Source organism: Acyrthosiphon pisum, chromosome A2, assembly GCF_005508785.2.
Source record: "Acyrthosiphon pisum isolate AL4f chromosome A2, pea_aphid_22Mar2018_4r6ur, whole genome shotgun sequence".
Classification (NCBI taxonomy): Eukaryota; Metazoa; Arthropoda; class Insecta; order Hemiptera; family Aphididae; genus Acyrthosiphon; species Acyrthosiphon pisum.
Genome location: NC_042495.1, coordinates 23,768,471 through 23,777,914, shown reverse-complemented (window position 1 = coordinate 23,777,914; position 9,444 = coordinate 23,768,471). Strand labels below are relative to the sequence as shown.

At 27.1% G+C, this 9,444-nt stretch overlaps 2 long non-coding RNA genes across 2 annotated transcripts; both read right to left on the bottom strand.

The window, feature by feature from the left end:
• Positions 1-109: 109 nt before the first annotated feature.
• LOC103308908 lies at positions 110-4,494 on the bottom strand. The gene is made up of 6 exons (XR_003839548.1): positions 3,992-4,494; positions 3,841-3,906; positions 3,676-3,719; positions 1,313-1,399; positions 941-1,227; positions 110-851 (listed from the first exon to the last, which is right to left on the bottom strand). It is a non-coding gene; the product is annotated as an uncharacterized LOC103308908 (long non-coding RNA).
• Positions 4,495-6,116: 1,622 nt separating this feature from the next.
• Positions 6,117-8,228, bottom strand: LOC103308909. The gene is made up of 3 exons (XR_510559.3): positions 7,320-8,228; positions 6,948-7,234; positions 6,117-6,858 (listed from the first exon to the last, which is right to left on the bottom strand). It is a non-coding gene; the product is annotated as an uncharacterized LOC103308909 (long non-coding RNA).
• Positions 8,229-9,444: the final 1,216 nt, after the last annotated feature.

Sequence of the window (9,444 nt, the reverse complement as noted above, 5' to 3'; positions counted from 1 at the left end):
TGACCCTTCATCTACTTAGATATACTTATTGAAAAATTAAACTATAAACACTTTCAAGAAAACTATTGGTATAACTTTTTATTGAAAACAGTCCAGTAGTTTTTGAATCTATTAACTTCGGATAATAACAAACGTAGGTTAAACATATAATGGTGAAATATCAAAATTATTATATCAATCAATTACATTATAAGTAGTTTTAAATATCTATATAGAAAAAAATACTAATTTGTACTAATTTGCTACTATTACTATAGTATGATATAATGTGACGAATGGCAACACTTTATATACGAAAATCCAATGAAAATAGACCTTCTAGTTTTCGAAGAACCACTATTTTTAACTGAACTCAGCACCACTGTGTGTAAAACATAACAATATACATTGTTCATCATGTGGTATAAATAGTTTGCTATAAAGTTGTCATTTTTCTATATAACCTAACAGACATATACATAATTTTTTGTTTGCAGGAATTGTACCATTCCAGTTTGAAATAAATTTAATTAGAATATGAATAATAACTTGGAATGTATTTACTATTCCTGGCAGTTCTCGAACCCTCGTTATAACACTAAATGTAGTGTTATTAAAATTAACATAAAAGATTACAATGATAGTTTTTTTTTACAAAAATACAAATGACTTATAAATACACTTAAAAATATGTAAATACAATAAAAATAATGAATTAAATTAACGGTTTGGTTTCATAATATTTAGAATTCCAGAAATATTTAAAGTTAAGTAGTAAGTATTACTCGAGTTGTGTATTAGCCTTTATTCTATGGTTGAACAGTCATCAGTTGACATGGAATTATTAGATGGAGAACACTAATCTGTATTATCTGAAAGATTATTTAATTACAGTATTTGATTGTAATGATGGATTTAAATCACAAGTTGAAATTTATTTTAGCAAGAATATTTTACATACCTTGTAAATTATTTCTAGCATAAGATTGAGTAGCATTAATTGGAATTTTTTTTTTTTTTTTTGTTTGATCCGACATCAAAGGAGGGTCTTTTTGAACCATACTTCTCCTCAACATTATCAATTGGAATTGGCATTGCAGAAGGAACTAATGATGGTTTTATTATAATTGGACCATCTATAAATACTCTTGGATATCTAAGATCTTCGCGTCGGAAATGCCTTTCACATATGCAACTGTCCAAAGTTAACCTTACTTGTAATATTAAACTCCAGTTAATTAAATTTTCCTACAAAATAAAAAAAAAAAAACTTCAATGAATGGAAATCAACAATTATTTTAAAACAATATTTATGAATGTTTATAATATTTACTCTTTTAGGTCGTAATAATCTGATATCTTCATCACTAGTAACATTAATATTAACAGTTTTGCATCCTGGTACGCAACACCTAATATTCTAAATTTATAAAATAAAATCAATTTAATTTATGTATGTATCAATAATCAATATAATGAAATACTAAAATTACCAATCTTTAATCTAAAAGAATTAAGGAAAACTGTGTCAAAGGTTGAACTTAATATACTTCAAAAAAATACTACGAGTACAACTTTTGTAGGTTTTAAAAAAAAATATATTTAACTCAATTTTCTATCATTAACAAACCTTGAGAAAAACAATATCATTAACGACTATGAGAAAAACCATATCACAGTAAAACCAATATATACATCGCTCAGCTAAGAATCTAATGCAAAAATATGTATAATCTGTATTGTTCTCGTTGAAGTTTTAATTGTGGATTTTAATTAAGTTTAAACAAAAAAAAAAAAACATTTCTGATAAGATATGTTTGTTTCAAGGTATAAGACAAAATACAACCAGGGGTATACTACTTTAATGAAGGAGTTCATGATAGAGTAAAATGGAAGGAAGTTTGCTTTGGGCATTTGTTGCCTCCAACTTACAAACATACAAAGCTGTAAATTTTCGTTCACAATAACACATTTTACATTGTAATTTCTAAAATTCAAGTGAATTTACATCTTATACAATTTAAAGGTAAGAATATTATCCAGAGCGGTTCAAAGGATTTTCTTCATATTAATATTTTTAAGTAAGTTATGTTTATTCTAAAAAAATTGATAACTGCCATTTTAATTTTTAGTAAAGATATCACTAAAAGCCCTCCGAGACGCCCTAGATATTAATCTTATCTTTAATTTTTATAAGAGAATTTTTATAAGAGGTAAATTATTTCTAAATTTAAAATTAACAGAGTAAATTTAAATGTACTAAATGATAAATTGTATTGTTTTAAACGTCAAATTTCCTATACTGTACGCTTGCAAACGAAAACAACAAATCCCTGTGTGTCGTCCTCTTAATGTACAAAAAAAAATGTACATAAAGTTAACTTAAACGTACTATTGTGAAACTATACTGTTGATAAAACCATAGTTTTTAAACAATAATCAGGCCAAGCATAAGTCTACTGCTTAAGGGAGTGAGCCGGTGCGATTTTTGGTACAAAAAAATTTCTTACAAGAAAAACTCTCATGCCCTGTACAATAGATGGATCTTGTTAATTTGTTTTATTTAAAAGTAGAGAACATTTAGTAGGTTGGATCAAAGCTCGTTTTTTAAAAATTATAGAACCGAGAATACCTATTTGAATAATGTTCTTTTTCAAACATACTATATAAAGTACAATACAAATTTAAGCTTTGATCTGACCAGCAAAAACTTGTCATCTTTCAGATAAAATAAAACGACCAAATTCAAATCTATAATGTATGTATTTTGAAATGTAGACATGATATAGAATGTAGATGCACCTACCATCATCCATCAACATTTTTAATATTTAGGTATAAAATGATATAATATTTATCTTAATTAGCATACCTATGATGACTAAATATTATTTTATTAAAATATTATTAAAAATACTCATCATGCTACTACAGTCAATATATTCAGTACCTATCAACAATATGAATTTTATTGTTTTAAATTTAAGTAAAACTTTACCAGAATAATTATATTACATATTTTTGAATTCGGTTTGTGTGTGTTCTGCAAACCAAACACAAATATATGTAGAAAGTACTGAGCCCGATCTAACAATTAAATCTTTAAGTATGGTACTTAGTGACAATGTGCCATGTTTCCGTACATACACTATATATAATCTATATTATAATCTATATTATAACTATATAATAATATTTATATATTATATAAAAATACCCTATTTTATTCTGATACATAGTACTATAATATAGTAAATTTAATTAACTTTAAACTGAATTTTTGTTCCATATCTAGTCTATAAGATAATTTTTTTTTTTCTAACAAAGTAAGTAAATAATCGAATAAAAATATGTGCATATACCAGTTGCCCATTGAAAATCAAACATACAAACGTTATATTATAATATATTTTTATGTGACTTTAGCTGAGTAGAAATTTGAAAATAATTATTGATAATACCTCGGATAATGCAGAGCATTTAAAAATCATCAATTTACACAATTAAAACTAAAAATTTGAATAATAATTTGTAAAGTTTAAGTGTAACCTTAGAGTTTTATAATTTATTAATCTAAAGATTGGGAACAAATGATTTATTTTTATAGTTTTCAGTAGGTACACCATTATTATAGCTCAACATATATAAGTATATAAACAACGTATGACTTATCTGCATAACTAATATTATAATTACCATTGTATGTCCGTTCACTGTCTGACTAGGTTTTATTTCAGCAGCTTCAAATAAAATCAAAGAATACAATACTATCATAGTTATAGGTACATGTAAGCATTTAAGAAGGTTCAAAATGAAATTTGAAATTATTAAATTGTCATCTAACATAATAACATATTTTACCTTTTACACCGCTAAATCGTAATGATGGTAGGTATTCCTCGGACCTCCCAAATTTAAATTCTCAATCTGCAACATTTGTTTAAATAATAATATCTTAAACAGTAAAAAATAAGTTTTAACACTTCAATTAATTTAATAAAATAATTATTACATTTATCGTAATGTAAATTATCAAAAATTATTTGTTTTCTTTTACAACAAAATCATGAACATCACAACATCAGACGCTCGCAGTGCAAAGTCAAATAGCAAGCTGCACTCTGTTCAGAATTCTGCAACAGCCACTTGTTGAGTAGTCACAAGCTAGTAGTTAGTATCGTACGGACGACGTGCAGATATGCAAATCCTAATTATTCCAGAAAAATATTATTGCAATAAATTTTGTTCACGAACACAACACGGAATCATTAAAATATGACTCTGTACCTGAGAGGGTCCAAGTCCACTTTTATCAAAATTGAGGTTATGGTTTTGTCCTACGTGAAATTTTGACACGCGTCATTTCACCTATTTTCATTTTAGACCAATGATGAATATTTACCGAGATATTGGGAAATAACAAAGAGATAACTAATAGAAATTACTTTTTAAGAGTTATTTCTATATTGAGAGACGCGTTACAGTTTCGAATTATTAAGTACCTACCTACCTATTGCGAATTGAAAAAAATATTTATGCAGCAGCGGTGGGCTGGCAGATCGGGTGATTAAGAAATTTCCCGATGGGCCGGTCAAATAATCGAATTATGGGGACGACCGGCAAGGGCCGGACAAATTGGTTGTTTAAGTACCTAACTTATTAAATTATTTTGCGCCCTGATTTATCTGTAGTAAAATTATTTATGATTTGGTGGTGAGCACTCTAGTCTCTATAATCGTAATCGATTAGCAGATTTCTGAGCAGTATGCTGTACGCACTATGTTTATTATTATTAATTACTTTATCAAGACATCTGGAAATCAGAATTCTAATTGTGGTGCCGGGTGCGGGGTGAGGCGGGTCATTCCAGTAAGCACTGTGCAAGCTGTCCCCCACATAGCTAGTAGAGCGGCTATATACAATGTACCCGGCGGCCTGAGGCAGGATATGTGACTGCCTTGGCTGGCGTTTTGCGCATGCGCCATTCACAATATTGTGTGTGCTTACGCCGCACACCCGTATACCATCCCCCATGCATTAACATAGACAACGCCGGCAACTGCCTCGTCGAGTGTCGATGTCGAACCTCTAGGCTCTAGCGGTGGCGGCGTAGCGCGACGCACGCCGATCGCAGGATTAAATTTAAATGGCAAGGTTATTATAGCCTATATATTAAACGTTACTGCGACCTGACTACGTGAGCCATTCTCCAGTTTCATGCAAGTTGTATACGAAAAAAAATTAATATAAAATATAAATTTAAGTAAACATAATTATGAAATTATGAAAAACTAAAAAGTAAAAATTAACTAAAAAATTGCGGCCCAAAAAATATTGCGCCCTAGGAACGTGCCTTGGTGACCTATGGGTAAATCTGCCCCTGTATGTTATACACTTGTAAGACGGAGACAACACATGCGGGTATCACGTCCTCTTAATTTATAAGTTTACGTCTTCAAAGTCGGTCTCATTTTTACATGAATGTATGAACGTGCGTAATATTATTATTATTATTATTATTATTATTATCAATTTATTATTTATTATTAAAACACAAAGCATAATAAAGGTATTGAGTAATTTTTAATTATATATCGTTACTTTTGAATAGGTATAACTTCAGGTATAAGGTAAATATGTTTTATGTTTTGTTTCAATATATAAATGTATAAATATAATGTATTTATATTTATATTACACTATAATTATGTCAATACATTTGTATAATTCTTATATTATTATATACTACCTATATCAACAATCAACATTTAAATAAGAAAGGTTTTCTGTTATGAATCACAAATTAACATATGTATTATTAATAGTTGTTAGATGTTTTATTTTTATATGAGTGTAAAAAAGAAAATAAATTTCATGACATTTTAAAACCCTAATTGTACATAAACATTAATTTTATTCTTAATTCCTTATTGAATGAAAATTATCAAGAATTATATTTTTTTTATACTTTTGGAGCAAATCTGCCAGGAGAGAATGAGAATAACATATTTTTGGATGAAAATGGCTATGACCCTTCATCTACTTAGATATACTTATTGAAAAATTAAACTATAAACACTTTCAAGAAAACTATTGGTATAACTTTTTATTGAAAACAGTCCAGTAGTTTTTGAATCTATTAACTTCGGATAATAACAAACGTAGGTTAAACATATAATGGTGAAATATCAAAATTATTATATCAATCAATTACATTATAAGTAGTTTTAAATATCTATATAGAAAAAAATACTAATTTGTACTAATTTGCTACTATTACTATAGTATGATATAATGTGACGAATGGCAACACTTTATATACGAAAATCCAATGAAAATAGACCTTCTAGTTTTCGAAGAACCACTATTTTTAACTGAACTCAGCACCACTGTGTGTAAAACATAACAATATACATTGTTCATCATGTGGTATAAATAGTTTGCTATAAAGTTGTCATTTTTCTATATAACCTAACAAACATATACATAATTTTTTGTTTGCAGGAATTGTACCATTCCAGTTTGAAATAAATTTAATTAGAATATGAATAATAACTTGGAATGTATTTACTATTCCTGGCAGTTCTCGAACCCTCGTTATAACACTAAATGTAGTGTTATTAAAATTAACATAAAAGATTACAATGATAGTTTTTTTTTACAAAAATACAAATGACTTATAAATACACTTAAAAATATGTAAATACAATAAAAATAATGAATTAAATTAACGGTTTGGTTTCATAATATTTAGAATTCCAGAAATATTTAAAGTTAAGTAGTAAGTATTACTCGAGTTGTGTATTAGCTTTTATTCTATGGTTGAACAGTCATCAGTTGACATGGAATTATTAGATGGAGAACACTAATCTGTATTATCTGAAAGATTATTTAATTACAGTATTTGATTGTAATGATGGATTTAAATCACAAGTTGAAATTTATTTTAGCAAGAATATTTTACATACCTTGTAAATTATTTCTAGCATAAGATTGAGTAGCATTAATTGGAATTTTTTTTTTTTTTTTTGTTTGATCCGACATCAAAGGAGGGTCTTTTTGAACCATACTTCTCCTCAACATTATCAATTGGAATTGGCATTGCAGAAGGAACTAATGATGGTTTTATTATAATTGGACCATCTATAAATACTCTTGGATATCTAAGATCTTCGCGTCGGAAATGCCTTTCACATATGCAACTGTCCAAAGTTAACCTTACTTGTAATATTAAACTCCAGTTAATTAAATTTTCCTACAAAATAAAAAAAAAAAAACTTCAATGGATGGAAATCAACAATTATTTTAAAACAATATTTATGAATGTTTATAATATTTACTCTTTTAGGTCGTAATAATCTGATATCTTCATCACTAGTAACATTAATATTAACAGTTTTGCATCCTGGTACGCAACACCTAATATTCTAAATTTATAAAATAAAATCAATTTAATTTATGTATGTATCAATAATCAATATAATGAAATACTAAAATTACCAATCTTTAATCTAAAAGAATTAAGGAAAACTGTGTCAAAGGTTGAACTTAATATACTTCAAAAAAATACTACGAGTACAACTTTTGTAGGTTTTTAAAAAAAATATATTTAACTCAATTTTCTATCATTAACAAACCTTGAGAAAAACAATATCATTAACGACTATGAGAAAAACCATATCACAGTAAAACCAATATATACATCGCTCAGCTAAGAATCTAATGCAAAAATATGTATAATCTGTATTGTTCCCGTTGAAGTTTTAATTGTGGATTTTAATTAAGTTTAAACAAAAAAAAAAAAACATTTCTGATAAGATATGTTTGTTTCAAGGTAATAAGACAAAATACAACCAGGGGTATACTACTTTAATGAAGGAGTTCATGATAGAGTAAAATGGAAGGAAGTTTGCTTTGGGCATTTGTTGCCTCCAACTTACAAACATACAAAGCTGTAAATTTTCGTTCACAATAACACATTTTACATTGTAATTTCTAAAATTCAAGTGAATTTACATCTTATACAATTTAAAGGTAAGAATATTATCCAGAGCGGTTCAAAGGATTTTCTTCATATTAATATTTTTAAGTAAGTTATGTTTATTCTAAAAAAATTGATAACTGCCATTTTAATTTTTAGTAAAGATATCACTAAAAGCCCTCCGAGACGCCCTAGATATTAATCTTATCTTTAATTTTTATAAGAGAATTTTTATAAGAGGTAAATTATTTCTAAATTTAAAATTAACAGAGTAAATTTAAATGTACTAAATGATAAATTGTATTGTTTTAAACGTCAAATTTCCTATACAGTACGCTTGCAAACGAAAACAACAAATCCCTGTGTGTCGTCCTCTTAACGTACAAAAAAAAATGTACATAAAGTTAACTTAAACGTACTATTGTGAAACTATACTGTTGATAAAACCATAGTTTTTAAACAATAAACAGGCCAAGCATAAGTTTACTGCTTAAGGGAGTGAGCCGGTACGATTTTTGGTACAAAAAAATTTCTTACAAGAAAAACTCTCATGCCCTGTACAATAGATGGATCTTGTTAATTTGTTTTATTTAAAAGTAGAGAACATTTAGTAGGTTGGATCAAAGCTCGTTTTTTAAAAATTATAGAACCGGGAATACCTATTTGAATAATGTTCTTTTTCAAACATACTATATAAAGTACAATACAAATTTAAGCTTTGATCTGACCAGCAAAAACTTGTCATCTTTCAGATAAAATAAAATGACCAAATTCAAATCTATGATGTATGTATTTTGAAATGTAGACATAATATAGAATGTAGATGCACCTACCATCATCCATCAACATTTTTAATATTTAGGTATAAAATAATATAATATTTATCTTAATTAGCATACCTATGATGACTAAATATTATTTTATTAAAATATTATTAAAAATACTCATCATGCTACTACAGTCAATATATTCAGTACCTATCAACAATATGAATTTTATTGTTTTAAATTTAAGTAAAACTTTACCAGAATAATTATATTACATATTTTTGAATTCGGGTTGTGTGTGTTCTGCAAACCAAACACAAATATATGTAAAAAGTACTGAGCCTGATCTAACAATTAAATCTTTAAGTATGGTACTTAGTGACAATGTGCCATGTTTCCGTACATACACTATATATAATCTATATATATAAAAATACCCTATTTTATTCTGATACATAGTACTATAATATAGTAAATTTAATTTACTTTAAACTGAATTTTTGTTCCATATCTAGTCTATAAATTATTTGTAATAGTTACATTATACAATAGTCAATATTAAATACCATCATAGTACCTATATATTATAATATTAATGCTATAAAATGTAATACTATAATTATGTACCCTACACTCTTTCTCATGTTATTACTTACCTCCGTAAAAAAGGCATATAACCTATTATTATACCAAAAACGTTTGGTTTTATGTAATGTT